At 42.3% G+C, this 17,071-nt stretch overlaps 1 protein-coding gene across 18 annotated transcripts in view; it reads right to left on the reverse strand.

The window, feature by feature from the left end:
- The window catches only part of KIAA1217 (KIAA1217 ortholog), a 755,207-nt gene that overhangs the window by 272,112 nt on the left and 466,024 nt on the right, over positions 1-17,071 (reverse strand). The window contains exon 1 of one of the 18 annotated variants that reach the window (XM_086714735.1): positions 3,855-4,301. The exons of the other annotated variants lie outside the window; for them this stretch is intronic. The gene's annotated coding sequence lies outside the window, so the exon portion shown is untranslated. Of the gene's footprint in view, positions 1-3,854; positions 4,302-17,071 lie in introns of those variants that run through there. 18 annotated transcript variants of the gene reach the window in all.

A 17,071-nucleotide genomic window follows, 5' to 3' on the forward strand; every position in this document is an offset into this window, starting at 1 on the left:
CGATTCCTAGGCAGAGCCCGGTCATGCTGTTTCACGATTCATAATAAAAACAGATCCCACACAGACGGTAGCTATTGTGGTGAGCACAGCATAACTGAATAAGAGGTGTGAAATCACTATGTTGTGCACCTGACACTAATGTAACAACACTGTGTGTGTCAACTATACTTCAATAAATAAATTCACACACACACACACACACACACACACACACACACTAAAATTTAGGGGGGAAGAAACCAAAGCAGATCCCAAATTCAGGTTCCCTGAGGAATTGTAGCTTCCACTAAATTACATTTCTACCTGCTTCAGAAAAAAGTTGAGAAAAGAAAGGAGAAGGGCGAGCTTGGTTACTGGAAGTCGAAAGCGCCCTTCCCACTCCATCTGCTCTCCCCTCAACAACCACACGCTTGCAGAGAAGCCATGTATCTGAGATGACACCATTTCTCAGGATGAGTTTTTTTTTTTCTTTTTAAATAAATAGACTTTTTAAAACTGCTCCCTACCAGTTTCATAACAGGAGCGTTTCTGATGACATTCAATTGACGAATAGCAATGACATACAGCCTGAGCTTTAAACAGCTTCTGGATGGAACTTCCCTCGCACTGAAAAGAACTAAGTTGGATCAGGGCCAGAGGAAGCTCTAACTTCCATTTCCTGGACTGAGAGATTTCAGTGTCTTTCTTTCTGAAGAAACAATTTCCATGGAAATTAAAAAAAAAAAAAGTTTTAAAACATTATTTAAAGACCACTAATTCCTTTACTAAGAAGCTTTTTAAGTTTGGGTGCTACATTTTATTTGGAATATGAATAGACCCATGTATGTTCTTCAATGGGAAATCTGTGTTACTGATAAGTAATGAAAGCAGGATTCCAATCCAGGCAATCTGGCTTTTGAATCCCTGTTCGCCCGGCCCCTCTGACTCAAAAGACCTTTACTAACCTCACTAGGTGTAAAAGACACTTCTAGATGCAATCACTGCTTATTAATCAACAGAAAATCTCTGAACAGCACAATGAGCTGTAATAAAAAACTTTAATGGACTTCTAAAAAATCCATTAAAAACGGGTAGAAAACTGTAGAAAAAGATGCACTAGTGATTCTGAGCCTGTTTGGAATTTTGGCACCCTACATCTGTGTGAGTTCATGACTCTTTTCTACCTTAAATTTGTTGCTTTGTGGTTCATACTTGGTATTGAAACTTTGAATGAAGTAAATATTTGCTTTCAGACTCACAGATCTGCTTTTGAGATAACCGGAGCTTTTCCGGATGTCCCACACCAGTGCTGGGAACTGCAGGCCACAATGCAGTCTGATGACCACATTTAATTAATTTACTCATTGTCTGGCACAGAATGAGCTCAGCCTCAGCAGCTCCAAGATCAGAATGCCTTCAGAATCCAACTGGATGAGCCTACCCCAATATTCCTGCTAAGAACCCTCTTCCAGGAGTGTGGGACCTGAACAATCCTGAACAATCTGATGTGGAAAATTTGGAAAAATTGGAAAAGTCATTAGGAAAACCCGGGAACTAATAGAGTGTTTTCCCTGGCTAGAAACACTGCTGCTAAAAATAACACAATGAAAAACATATTTGTCTCTTACATACAATGGATGTAGAATATAATTATGGGCTGTTTTGGTCTGGGATGTAGGCAAGGGAGGGAGCTGCCAAAGTCTAGAATACAAAAAGAGAAAAGACATTGTGTCCAACCCCTCGCTCCCTGTGGTGATTCCCACAGCCCCTTGGTGACTTTGTTTCCTGCTCAGGATATACCTGTGACAGCAAAACCTGACTCTTCTTGGGGGTCCAAGAAACATCAGATGCAGGTAAGAGTTAAAACTGTTAAGTCTTTGGGGGCGCCTGGGTGGCTCAGCTGGTTGAACGATTGATTGACTCTCGGTTTTGGCTCAGGTCGTAATCTCACAGTTCATGAGTTCCAGCCCCAGGTCAGGCTCTGTACTGATAGCATAGAGCCTGCTTGGGATTCTCTAACTCCCTCTCTCTCTCTCTCTGCCCCTCCCCTGCTTGTGTGTGTGCTCTCTCTCGCTCTCTCTCTCTCTCTCTCAAAAATAAATAAATAAACTTTAAAAAAAGATAAATGGTAAAACAAAACAAAACAAAACTATAAGCCTTCAAAGTGACTTGAGCTCCTATCAACAGGTAGCAGTGAAAGGTAAACCAACATAACTTCTCCAGCCTGCCTAGAAAAAGCGTCACGAGCATAACTAATATAAAAACATGAACGTCCCAACTCCTTTGTTACACTTAACATTTTGTATTTGAATTAATTTATAGAAATACTTGTTGCATCTGGGAGTTGTCTCAGTAGCACATTAATTTTTTCGTAGACCCCTTAGATGGGAAAAAAACCAGCAGAACATGTAGAAGGGCAGTTTACTGTGTTGTGTATTTCAGTACCTCTCTGAGCCACGGTTTCTTCACCTGAAAAGGAGGAATAAAAAGATTCTGCAATCCTCCTGATCTGTTGCAATAAGATGAAGCCTATAAAAACACGTGACAGAGAATCCAGTACCACAGAAGCAGAGAAGAAAAACAACGGCTAACACGTGGAACCTGAACTCTGAGAAGCACACTACATATTTCGTCGGTTAAACCTCACAACGCCATGATCATCCCCGCCATTTTATGGAGGAGAAAACTGAGGCTGAATGATGTGAATTTACTTTCCCAGAGTTAACACGGGTAGGAAGTGGTGAAGCCAAGACTCAAAACCCAAGGCATTCCAGCCCTTCCTTTGTCAAAGCATTCGGCAGAAACCGTGGCAGCCCAAGTCTAATGCGGGAGAACAGTTCCGGAGCTAATCCGCAGTCGCTGACTGCAAGGTTTCAGGAGGCTCGCAGTCTCACACGTTAGACAATTTAAAAAGACATTTTAATGCCTGCCCATTTGCTCCTAGACAGTTTGGGTGTCAAAAGCCCAAGTTCCCATTTCACAGGTATCTTGCACTTATCCTTAACTCTTCCTTTTAACCTTCAAAAATGTTTTTCATTTCGTTTTAAGCTTGGTGGACAGAACTACTCACATCACAGCCTGATGTCCCCAGACTAAGCCCTTTGAGTCAACTTTGCAGGAATACAGCTACCTGTAGTGACCACTATCACATCCATCTCTCTGGCAAGATCGCTTACTCTGTCTCACTAGAAATGGATGCAAACAGCCCTGTACCACCAGAGCGAGGCTTTCTTTCCAAAGCATGCTTTAAAAACTACCAACCGTTATCAACCATTCCCCCAACCCAAGAAATCTTAGAATTTACAAGTCCTGCTTCCCTAAAGTCCAGAAACCCCGATATCTCAGGATATTCTCTAGTGCTGTAAAATGCTTCTGTGTGAAAAGCACACAGACACCCTTAAAATTAAAAAGCGTGATGTTCATAAAAAGTTCGGTAATATTCCACGGGTTTTATTTTTAGCATTGTACAACTTGAAAATACGGAAATACACGTAGTCCCAATTTCAGGGCTGGTCTAAGAGTTAAAAGAGAGAAAAAAAGAAGAAACCAACATCTGGGAATAATCCACAAATACATATAGTATCTCAGATCATCCTTCTAACCTTTATCTGTAGCACTTTATAACATTAGCACAATCAGCATGATGCATAATGCATCACTTGTTTTTCAGACCTATTCAAAAATCTCAGTTCTTTCAGTAAAAAAGCCCTGAAAACACAGCCCTGAAGCACACACATTGAACATTCGGTGTGGGAAAGCTGCACTTACTGATTCAGTTCTCCCTACCAAGAGAACAATGCAAAGAAATAGATCTCAATGCTTGCAAATAATTTTTGGCGGTAACTCAGAAGGAAAAAAAAACAACTTGTGTTTACCTGTACCCAGAGCTCCACAGGTGAAGCAGCAGTTAAAGTAAAAAAAATCTAACGCGTCTTCTGGAAGTTTTCGTCTCTAATGGACTCCGGGGTCATCCTTCCGAGCTGTCAGGTAAACCCCCCTCCATGTCTCTACTGTTTTCTTTTGCAGTTTTTCCCAGTGAAACTCTTGTCATTTGCATAAAGCCTTACTTCTAGCCTATAGGACTTTTTGAGTAGCTACTTGTTAAATTGGCTGTCTTGACATGCTCTTTCAAGCATGACATCATAAATCTCCATGGAAACCCTAACCCCACCTGCCTACATGCCAACGTTACCTGTCAGGCAAAGACTTAAACAATCGTCTGAAATTGTTCATTAATGAAACCTTTTGAGGGGCTTTGGATCTCTGCACAGTATAATTTGTGCTGTTGGCAGAGACTCAGCCAAGGACGATGGCTTCATTTTCAAAGCCTGAGCTGTTTTGCAGAAAACAATGATCAAAATTATAGGCATTCGTTAATCTGCCCCTCCCTGTCTAACAATGCACTTAATCGGTTAAAGAAAAACCTTCGGTGGCACATATGCCTCTCTCTGCAGGATAAAGTTACATCAAAAACATACGATTTGAAAAACTTTCAACTGATACTTCTAAGGCTTTTCCACTTTCCAGCAACCCCCTTCCTACTTTTTACCAGCAAAACTTGCAAAACAGGTTCTTTGCTGGAATGTGTGTGTGTGTGTGTGTGTGTGTGTGTGTGTGTGTGTGTGTGTGTGTGTTTGTAGTTTCTCTTGGCCTCCGGTTGCAGAGGAGGTAGGGGAAGGTGTTGAGAATTTTTTTTAACTCTTTCATAACATACTTGCATCTTTCATATATTTGTACTAACTTACGTAAGTTACCAGAATGACATCAAAATCAATCGAATCAATTTTTATAGAACCCCTGTTTGCATAAAGCTTCAGGCAAATTTCTGCCAAATTTGTGCCCAGCCCCTCATGGCGACACTGGGCACAGCACTCTTGCTTCTCACTCTAACTTTATTGCGGACACACCTCACACTCCCAAGTCTAAGGCTGCTGACCCTGAGGTATCAGCAAGGTTTGAATGGGACTTGCTCCAAACTCAGGAGAGTTTACAGTGATGTTATCAAATAGCTGTCAAGTGCTACTGCAGAAAGTTCTTCTTTCTGGCTTTCTGGCTCTGCAGGGAGCCGGGAAACATTTGAAGGCAGGCTCCTGCAGAATCTGCTAGAACCCTGCAGAATCTCGGAAGTAGCAGTAGTCAACACTGCAGACTGCTTTAACATGCCACACAGCCTGCTGCAAAGGCAAGAAAATCAGCAGCATCTTTGAAAGGTCAGAGAGCAAATTTTACACCCCCCCATACCTTGCTGAGCCTACCCAGATGTTCAGAGAGAGAGCATCCATAGGTAAAAGCACTCAGAATGGCTCTTTTCCTAGAAAGAATTGTAAATGGTCCATTTCCCCTCCTCTGACTATTCTGAGAGGTTTGCCCTGCCATCGTTCACAGTCAACAGATGTGACATTACCTTCCGAGGGAACCAAGAGCTACCCTGGTTTAATATAGCAGCCTGAGTTGGAACACTCCTTGGAGGCAAGACTACTGTCAGAGATTCAATTACTGCCTCTGTAAGATGAAAATACATCCAGATGAAGCCCACACTTGTGCTTTACCCAGTGGGGCACAAACGCAACATGAAACAAACAAAAACAAGGTATAACCAGATCTAGGCTTTATTCGGTTATTCCTCAAAGTTCCATTAGACAGAGCACACGAAAGTTGATTCAGCAGTCAGAGGGGTTATAAATTAGACCACATCTGCCCTTTGGGTTGTTTAGGAAATTACAATATCTCCGCTTTTACTTACTGAATTCAAGCTCAGAAAAGAGAGTGAGTGAGAACAGTCAGAATCTGTAAGTCAGACAAATGAAGAGAGTCCCAGAAATAACTCAGATGTGAAAGCAACCTGATTAACCCACTCGTCTGCAGGTGGACTGAGGTAAGCACAGACCAAAGATTTTGTAACCAGGGACGACATCATTACCGTGATGATGGAGAATATTGAAATATTTACAGCGGGGTAAATGTGGAGCATAATACTCTCAGCAATAAGGAAACACAGGCTGGGCAGAAAAGCCAAGGTTTGCAAATCCACTAATGATTTTTCCTACTGTCCTTAAATGAGGAAAATGGCGAGCTGGACTGAGCTGGACTATGAGAGCACCATGATTTGCCTGCCAGCAACTAAGCACCACTAACCAAGTCAGAGCTCAGCAAATGCATGTAGAAGGGCTATTTTGTTTGTAAATGTAGCCACATCAGAGGGATCCATGATGGATTTGGATAGCAAATGGGATTCTTCCTCTTGAATTTGTTTCAATAAACCTTTTATAACAGATGTAGACATCCACTCACTGAAAAAGGCCATGAACGTATAAAGACACAGGTGTCTGGTGGGAGAGGTTGGATTTAACCGTCTATGGCCTGAGTTTTTGTTTCTTAAAAAACACACCTGGGTGGCTCAATCCGTTAAGTGTCTGACTACAGCTCAGGTCATGATCTCACGGTTGGTGAGTTCAAGCCTCCCATCGGGCTCTCTGCTGTCAGTGCATAGCCTTCTAGGCATCCTCTATCTCCCTCTCTTGCTGACCCTCCTCTCTCAAAAATAAAATAAACATTAAAACAAATTTTTTTAATGTTTTATTTTTGAAAGAGAGAGAGAGAGAGTATGAGCAGGGGCGGGGGTGGGATGGGCAGAGAGAGAGAGAGGGAGACACAGAATCCGAAGCAGGCTCCAAGCTCTGAGCTCTCAGCACAGAGCCCAAAGTGGGGCTCGAACTCATAAACCGTGAGATCATGACCTGAGTGGAAGTCGGACGCTCAGCTAACTGAGCCACCCAAGCGCCCCAAAACAAAATCTTTAAAAAAAGTAAATAAAATGAATTAGAAGTTGTCACATGGAAAAGGAATGCTTCTTTGGGTAGAAGAAGCAATACTTTCATAATTAAAATAAGCAATCCTTACCTCATTTAAGTCTCACAGCAAAAGGTGATATAAGACTGGTTATTATCTTCATTTCATAAATGGAAAAAGGGAGCTTCAACAGCTTAGGTCACTTGAGTAAGTCTACATGCCCACGAAGTGTGGGAGTGTCCCTTTTAATCCAGGCAGACCCGAGACCGAAATCCAAAACACATGTGCTTAACCACCAAGCAGTTATCCTGGTTTAATAACACTGCTCACAATTGAGGACACTAAAATCCTAACTAACCTAAGTCATGCTAAAATGATTTGTTTAGTAAAGCCTGCAGGTGCACATTGGACTGCAAAGGTGCACATTGGACTGCACAGACTTTCCAGAAATCCTCCCAGAAACACCACGCCCACAGATGGGGCTGGGCTGGGGTCTGGAAGAGTCGGGACAGGGTGGGCCATCAGCACAGCAGCCTTGGGGGGTGGGGGGTGGTCTCTATTTAGCTTCAGGCTGTATGGAGGCCTTTGACAGAGGTCCAGAGCAGGATTAATGTATCACCACTCGTCCACCCCAGGACAAACAGACCACTAACATGCAGAGAAGGCTAATGAAACAGCGGACACTCAAGAAGGAGGCACAACCTCCTAAAGTTCTGGTCTAAAGAAATACGGACAACCGTTAAAAAGGAAAAAAAAAAGTCAAATATACATTTCTTAAGTCCAGCACAGATTGTATGCATCACCAAAAGAAGAAGGGTGCTTTCATTTCTGAATCAAACAATGAAAACCAATTGTGGTAATTCCCTAAAGCTTGAACTTTGGCTCTATTTTTGTTTGTAGTCATTGTTTGCTTTAGGGATGGTCCATTTACATTTGGTCAGCTTTTGCTACAGCGCTGGTTAATTTTCTGTGTCAACTGGGCTAGGCTGTGGTACCCAGCCGTTGGGTCAAACATCTGTCTAAATGTTGCTGTGAAAGTATTTTTTAGATGTGGTTAACACATCAGCAGACTCTGAGTCAGCACACTCTGACCATAGTGTGGGTGGGACTTATAGTCCCTTTGGGGAGCTGGCGGGGGGGGGGGGTGCGGGGGGGTGGAATCTGCCTCAAGACCTAGAAACCCTACCTGAGTTTCCTGCCTGCAGATCTTGAACTGAAGGCTGCAGCATCAACTCTTCCCTGAATTTCCAGTTTGGTGGCCTGGCCCCACAGTCTTCAGGTTGCCAGTACCCACAACTGTGTGAACCAATTCTTCAAACTAAACTAAATATCTCTCTCTCTCAGTCTTGCTCTTGCTCTCTTTCCAACTGTTTCTCTGTTTCTCTGGAGAGCCCCGACTAATAGAGCAGATAATGCCAATGGGTATCTGCCCAGTCTTATTCTCTGCTTCCAGTTCTCTTCTACCTCCATATGACTGCCTGACACTCATTTTTACTTGGAGCACCTACTGTCATTTCAAATACTGCCTGTCACGACTGAAACTTTGTTTAGTGTTTACTGAGCATGAACTGAATTTAATAAAGAAGAGATATTTCCTGTGAAATTAAGATAAAGGAATATAATCAAGTTCACTGAGTATTACACTAAATATCAATGGACTAAATTCTCCCATTAAAAGACAAAGACTAATAAGTTGAGCTAAAAAGGCAAAACCAACTTATACGTAATTTCTAATCAACATACTCAATATTAATAAAGAAAACTTGAAAATAGATGAGTACCATCTGTCTATACCAGATAAATGTAACGCAAAGTGACAATATTAATAATAAGAAAACTTAACAAACACTAAACTGGATACAGAGGTCATCTGGTAGTGTAAAAAGACAATTTATGAGAAAGGAATTATCATCAAAAATTTGTTTGCAACAAATAAAGCAAATGAAAAGCTGTAAAGCAAAAATTCTTAGGAATGCAAGAAGAACAGGATAAAAATATGTTGGTAGTGAGAGACTCCATGATACATTGTTTGAAACTGAACAGCACTAGAAAAAGTAAGGGCCACAACAAAATAAATGAAACATACAACAAACCTGATATAGAAGTGTGCACATGTATGTGTATATATAATAAACATAAAATAGGCAATTTCTCAAGAATACATAACACAATTCTTACAAATGCTGATTGTGCATTTGACTATGCAAAAAATTTTAAACAAATCCTTAAACGTCTTAAAAAGCAGAAATTTTACAGACTGCATTCTTTGATCACATCCAATAAAATTATAAATAAATAATAATCGCAACTATTTGGAAATGAAATACTCTTGGAAAACCCTTAAATCAAAGGAACAAATCAAAATTGAAACTTTCAACTGTCCTTAAGGAAATGAAACAGGAAATTTTCATACAAAACTTCAGGACACAGCCCAACCTGGTGTCAGGAAATGTATGCCTCTAAATGCCTTCATTATTAACAAGAAATACTAAAAATAAATGAACTTGACACTCACTTTAAGAAATTACAGAAGATAACAAAGACAACTTTAAAAACTAGGAAAAGGCAGGTAATTATGAAAAAAAGCTGAAAATGATGAGACAGCAAATCATAATCTGGAAGAGATAAATGCAAACTAAGTCTTTGAAAGAAATCAATATAACAAATAAACCTGAGGTGCCTGGGTGGCTCAGTCAGTTAAGCATCTGACTCTTGGTTTCGGCTCAGGTCATGTTCTCCCAGCTAATGAGTTCAAGCCTGGCATCGGGCTCTGGACTAACAGTGTGCAGAGCCTGCTTGGGATTCTCTCTCTCCCTCTCTTTCTGCTCCTCCCCACTTGTGCTCCCATGTGCGCACACACATACACACACACACTCAAAATAAATAAATAAACTTAAAAACATACACATAACAGATAAACCCAAGAGAGGGTGTAAAAATGGCATTTGCTCTCAAAGCTTATGGGGCAACTCAAGGTCATGGTACTCAACCGGAAGTAAAACAGATGCTGTGTGGAGTAACTGGAGAAAGAACATGGACACGGGGCAAGTACATTCTGGACCTGGAAGAGCATTGGTCTTCGCACATTCAATGCCCAGCGCACATTTGCATAGGAGAATGTTCTGGTTGAGTTGAAATGTTTAAAAACAAAAAGGAAAGAGAGAAGGCGAGGAGGGACAGAGGGAGGACAATGGACCCAAAAGATGGAATCAGTGAGCAATAATGATAGCACATACAGCCCACTCATGTCTCCCAAACAACTGCTACAACAATACCACCCCATCCACCTGCTCCTCTCCCATCAGCGTCCCCGTGTTGTTTGAGTAAAACCGGTGACTGCTCCGACTGTGACCTCGGGAAGTGCTCATGGAGGAAATCATTGTACATTCCACTGGCCCAAAAATATCCCTTTGGGGCAAGTTTGACACAACTAAGTGTGGTAAGCTGTATTCATCTCCACACTGTCAAAACCTGTGGCTCAGTTCAAAGCTCCATGTGACGGCCCCTGAGCATTACCCACTGTTCACACGTCACCTCCACGCTTGCACACTGGTTGGAGCATACCCCTCGAACATCTCACATCAGGGGAAGGGCAGGAAGAGGAGAGGGCAGGCCTGATAAAACAAAGATACTGTGAGAGGAAGGCAAAAGGAGGTTGGTGCAAAAGTCCAAAAACTACACAATTTTGTTGAAAACCCCACTGGGCTCCAGACCAGATTTTTTTCCTCCAAGTCCCATCCCTATAGCTGATCCCAAGAGTTAACACCCATCCCTCTCGTGACGATGACTAACATGTTTCCGTGGCAGTCCACTGGTCTTCCAGTGGTTCCACGCTTATGGACAGATGACACAGGGTGCTTAGTGACTTGCTCAAGGTCTGGGCACAGGTAGGAGCTGAGTGAGGACATGGGGTGCTCATCGGGCGCATTTGCCTTCCCCACTACCCCAGCCACAGCCCTTCGTCCCTTCATCCTTCTCCAATCAGACCCCAAGTCATTCCCATTTTTCTTTCGAATATCTGATGTGTGTGTCATCCTTCAGTGCTGGCTGAGCTCCATGCCCAAAGCCTTATCACTGTGGCCCGGATGCTGCAACCATTTCCAGGCCAGGACCCAGGCTGTTCTCACGGTCCCTCCTACATAGCACCGAGCAGATAACCTTTCAACTTTGCTTTTATTCCACTTCTGAGCTCAAGGCTACAAGGTTGCCCTGTGTCTGACAGCCCAAGCTTTCTGCTGACTTTCAAGGTCCAACACAACCTGGCCGTCCTCTGCCTGACTCCCCTGTCTTCCCCCTCTGCCGAATGACACCATCACCTCACTTAAACTGGCCTACCCACTGATTCACAGGGGAGCCACCTCTATTCTTGTCTCAACATTGGCTCTTCCTGTCCCCCTCCTCCTCTATCACAATGCCTTCATGGCTGCATTGTATCCATTCAAATCATAATCCATTAATCTCCTTGCCACAGATATTTGCTGAATACCTACTATGCCCTGGGGATCGAGGAAATAGATAATTAGGACAAGTCTGTCTCCGGGAGACCTCTATCATTCCAAGAGACACCATTCAAATGTCCATCTCTGTGTGAAATCCTCCCCCTCTGCTCTCCCACTGCTCTGAACTCCAGCAAGCTTTTGAAGTATATACTCCCATTCCCTGGCGTGTCTCACAGAAGAAGAGTCCCCAAAGCAATAATTCTGTGGTCAAACAGGCTTGGGAAACATTATGGTTCATTCCTCACCCACCTGTTCCCAAATCTCCAAATGAGACGTAGAATGCCTTTTAGCATATTAAAAGATCGGATAGGCCTGGCAGTGTAGAATTTCATTTAACTCTAGATAACCAAAAATATCCCCAAATTAGAGACTTTCTCTCCATTCCCCAAACAACTAGTAACAGCCTGGGGATCCAGGATTCAGCAGAGCATGTTTTTACAAAATGCTGATCTAGATCACTGCAATTTCTTTATTTCATTTATTCGTTATTTTTTTTTATAGTTTATTTATTTATTTTGAGAGAGAGTGAGCATGAGTGGGGGAGAGGCAGAGAGAAAGGGAGAGAGAAAGAATCCCAAGCAGGCTCCACGCTGTCAGCAGGGAGGCCGATGTGGGGCTCAGACTCACAAACCATGAGATCGTGACCTGAGCCGAAGTGACACATTCAACTAACCGAGCCACCCAGGTGCCCCTAGATCGCTGCAATGTAGAACACACACTGTTTTATGCTGCCCTAATGCATACTGCCCTCACCCCTCCAGGATAATGCTCTCCTGAATGCAAAGGGTTTTGACAGGTACTCAACACCTGCGATCTATTTGATAGGATGTATCATCTCATGTAATCCTCACCACAAAAGTATTGTCAGTCTCATTTCTGCGGTTAAGAAAAGCCTCAGGAAAACAGATGATTCACCTACACTGCACAGCTCAGAGCGTCCAGCATATAAAAAACTCAGTTATATCGGACCCCATAGTTATCACTCAACAGACGTGCCCCCGGCAGGGCAGGTACTGGCTACTCTACACATACTGCCTGATGTCGAGCTGACAGTGTAGGTCGATGAAAAACAACCATCTGATTGAATTAATCCAAGAGAACACCTGCAGGAAGGATGAATAAAGGGCAAAGACGTAAGCCGGCTACGAGAAAGCAGAGGACAGTCTAAACGCCTGTGATATGAGTTCTGTATCAGTCAGCTGGACTGAATCACATTGGTCTTTTCTGGATTCCTCAATACTGCAAATCTCCATCTGACCTGGTGGCAGTTTTCTCTAAGTTTTGCCGATCACCACATCAGAGGCGTCTCCTGCCACCGCATAGCCACACTTGGGTTTCTGACTGCCCTTCACTTCCCACCTACTCCCCGACACTCCTTAGCAGGTTTTCCAGTAGAATCTTATTTTGATTTGCTTTCAGACCTCTTCTTAATATAGCACTGTTCTCTTGCTCTTCCTTCCACTAATTAAAACGAAAGCTAATGCAGAGTTTGGTGGCACCCAATTAAACATGGATCAAAAGCCATGTGTTACGAATGATCCCCATTTAGGATTCCTTTCCTGTTTTTCTGTATCCTCTGTGATTAACGTCAACTTCCAATCAATTTTGCAAGTGAAAACACAACTCCTTGAATTTAGTCTTTTTGATCGCTGAGTGTCCCCTCACCCTGCCCCCAGATGTCCTACTCTGTCATACTCCAAATCTTCAGAAATGCATTTCCATCTCCTTTAAGTCACAATTCAAAATATCAGTCCCCTGGGAAACATTTCCAGCTAGCTCCTTCATCTGGTCCCTCAAGTAACATCATCATCTGTTTCGTAGTAGACTGCTTTCTGCTTATTTTTTTCCCATTGTTTTTCATCACGCCCAAATTTCGATGACTATTGTTTCTGATTGCATTCTGATTTCTCTTAGACATAGCCAAGATTTGGAATTTCTGAGGACAGTTTTTTTTTATACTGATTCTTTCCATTGTAATTATATCCTTTGTTCACAGGCTCCAGCATTTCATTACATCTCACTTCATTAAACGCTCCCATATATAATATAAATTCTCTAAATGCAGCTTGTAATTTTGTCACGACACCATGATCCTTCCATTTGGAGGTGTTGCTCTGGCAATAGTAACATCCTCTCAACGTTTACGTTCCGTAGATACTTAAATCACTATTTATGTCACTGCTTCTTTGGTGCCAAATCCCTTTTCTTTCCAGAATTATTGAAGGCCAATCTAATAGGAGGCGGGCATTTCAGCCACTGTAAGATGACCACCAAATTGCATACTTACGACAATGGCCAAACCGGTACCCCCATTCCAACCCTTCTCCATTTTCTCGACATTTTAGGTTAATGTCTATTGGTTTTGCTGCGCATCAGAGAGATGGTGTGATGTGGAGGCAAAAAAGTAAGACCTGCCCCACAGCCAAATAATAGGATTCAGTACCGGTGACTTGCCCTGTCACTGTGAACAAGAGCTAAGTAAGCGGTGCCTCAGTTTCCCATTCTGTTACGGAGAGTTCACAATATTGCCTACCACGCAGGGTTGTTGAGACGGTGAAATATACCAATACGGGCAAAGAGCAATAGTGTCATAATATTAACTGAGGCCAATAAGATGTTCTTCTTGCAGTCTTTTCCACTGTTTCACCACTATAAACAGCGGTCAAGAAAACAGTGCTAAAAAAATGCTGAACATTTAACTAACCTCCATGCTCACGTTCTCCATCTGGGTAAGGGCCTTCTTCCTTCATCCCACTGTGGCTTATTGTCAGTATTTGCTCCACATACCTTGTAGTAGATTTCTTTGATTTTTTTTAAATTTTTTTTAATGTTTGTTTATTTTTGAGAGAGAGACAGAGCATGAGTGGGGGAGGGGTAGAGAGAGAGGGAGACACAGAATCCAAACCGGCCTCTGAGCTGTTAGCACAGAGCCTGACTCGGGGCTCGAACTCACGAGCCATGAGATCATGACCTGAGCCAAAGTGGGACGCTCAACCAACTGAGCCACTCAGGCGCCCCTCTTGTGTTAGATTTCTTAAGCGCCAAAATGCTGTTTCCTTTTCCCTTAAGGTTTAGGCAAGAAACTGGTCTGTAAATACATATTTAGTCATTAGTTTTGAACAGCTCCCTGGTTCTTGCTACTAAACATGGCTGTTCTCCCATCATTTTCCTTTTTGGTTGAGAATAAATTAGTAGCTCTAAAGAATTTCTTAGCTGGGTCTATTGCTTTAGTTTAATTTATAAACTTTTCATTTGTGTATTCATTTATTTATGAAGCATGTATAATTATTTAGAACCTGCCCCCTCTACAACTTTAGCCTTTTATCCACATCTTCACGAGGGCCCAAGGCTTCCACTAACGATGGTCTATGGTCTTAATGTGCCTTTAGTTCCAATTAGATCACTTTCCAGGCTTCACTGACACACATATTCATGAATGTAGATGCATATTTGAGAAATTCTAACACTTCACATATATGGATTGATTAGGATTAGAACAAACATGATAGGAAAAGAACAAATGTGATAGGGAAAAAAAAATCTGATTGGGGCACTGACTGGCTTAGTCCATAGACCATGTGATTCTTGATCTCGGGGTTGTGAGTTCAAGCCCCAGGTTGGGGGTAGAATTACTTAAAATCTTAGGGGCACCTGGGTGGCTCAGTCAGTTGAGCATCCAACGTCGGCTCAGGTCATGATCTCATGGCTCGTGAGTTCGAGATTTCATGATCTCAGATTTCAGTTTGTGAGTTAGAGCCCCCCGTCGGGCTCTGTGCTGACAGCTCAGAGCCTGTAGCCTGCTTCATATTCGGTGTCTCCCTCTCTCTCTGTCCCTCCCCCACTCGCACTCTGTCTCTCTCTCAAAAATAAATAAACTTTAATAAAAAAATTAAAAAAAAGAATTACTTAAAGTCTTTAAAAAAAAAAAAGGAAAATAAACCATCTGATTAATTTGGAGTTTTCACATATGACGTAGGGACGATATCAATTTCCCAAGGTATACAATGATACCCTGAGATCTACTGCATGAGGAATAATCCAGTGTGATTGAAATTCTGCCATAATATAATTAAGTTTATAAAAAAAAAGTCAAAGATGCCACTACATAAAGGTGTAAATATATGTTAATATATTTATATCACATTTAAATGTGATTAATGCCATTGTACAGATAAGTATAAAGTTCTGTGTATGGATGTGCGATGTGCTGATGAAACCCTAAATGTTTATTTAGCATGAGCAGGGGTTGGAGCAAAGAGAGAGGGAGACACAGAATCCGAAGCAGGCTCCAGGCTCCAAGCTGTCAGCACAGAGCCAGATGCAGAGCTTGAACCTTTGAACCGTGAGATCACGACCTGAGCTAAAGTCGGATACTTAACCAGTTAAGCCACCGAGGCGCCCCACTCACTTTTCAGTGTGTGGCATTCAATGTCTGTGGGTCACATAGCGAAGCCCTTTAAATCACAGGCTTTCTGTGATTAGATGAGTTGTGATCGGGTATTAACTGTCTCCTCCCCTCTATTAACCCTGCTTTGCATTCAAAAAGCTTCCCCTGTGGAAGGTGACGTCCAGATCATACAAATTATTGGTAGCAAACAATACCTGCATACACAGGTGTAGAAAGCGGAAGCAGAGTTGACAGAGGGAGGTCTGCCACCAACAATCTGCACACTCATTCATTCATTCAACAAAAACTGATCATGCTTAAGTTACGTTCCATACTCCCTTAAATGGTGACTTTACAAAGGTATTTAAGACAAGGTTCTTGTCCTCCAAAATATTCTACGTGGGAGAAAGAAACACAAAGAGAAGTACAATAAAGGCATGATTAGATACTACAATATAGGTACTGCAAGACGTTATGACCAACTCAGAAGGTGCGACATTTGGCCTGGACCATGAAGGATCCGTATCTGTGCACGAACGCCGTATTTCTTTTATTGACTTGATGGCAGGGACCACGCCTCATCACAGCACCTTTACCATGGCAGGTGCCAAATAAATACATATGGGATGAATAAGTGAAAGAAATGCAAATTTTAAGCTTTTGATGAAGGAAAAATCGAAATAAGTTTCGGAATTATAATAAAATTACACTCTGACGATGGAAAAAATAATCTTCGGGTACTCAAATATGTGTGGGCAGAAAAGAAAACTGCCTTTAAATACTAATCTGAAAATAAGAACCACTGAGACTCTTCTTTTGGATACCATAGACCAGAAGATTGCAATGCCACGAGCTGCCATTGAAACAGGAGGAAGATCCATCGCTTTCTGAGGCTGTTTTTCAGTACTCTGAGATACTGAGATTATTGTCCTTTGACAAACGGGGGAACTGAGACAGAGAAGGATGAAGTCATTAGCTCCAATCCTGCAATTAGCACATGGAGGAGGCTGGATTCCGACCCAGCCCTGCCTTGTCCCAGAACCACACCCTTAGCTGCCAGGCGATGTAGCTTCACCCCCTGACTGGCCCACACAAGTAACCTTTACTACTACTACGCAGATAAACACTATGCAACATTAATGGTCATCGGCTATCTTTGAAGACAGGTAGGAAGGAGGTTGCTACTAAACATGGCTGTTCTCCCATCAGGAGACCTCTGTTCAATAATTTAGGCTGAAGAAAATCTTGACTGACTTATTTTCAAAGGCCCAAATTCAAGTTTTCAACCATAAACCTTCCAGCGTCTGGACTCAGATTCTGAAATGTAAGGTATGCTCTAATTCTCCTTATGTTTAATACCAAGGAACTGGAACCTAGATGCCCTTGGTATCCAGATACTTCAGGTAAGATGCTGGCT

Source organism: Puma concolor, chromosome B4, assembly GCF_028749965.1.
Source record: "Puma concolor isolate L17-30 chromosome B4, mPumCon1.1.hap2, whole genome shotgun sequence".
In the NCBI taxonomy this organism is placed as follows: Eukaryota; Metazoa; Chordata; class Mammalia; order Carnivora; family Felidae; genus Puma; species Puma concolor.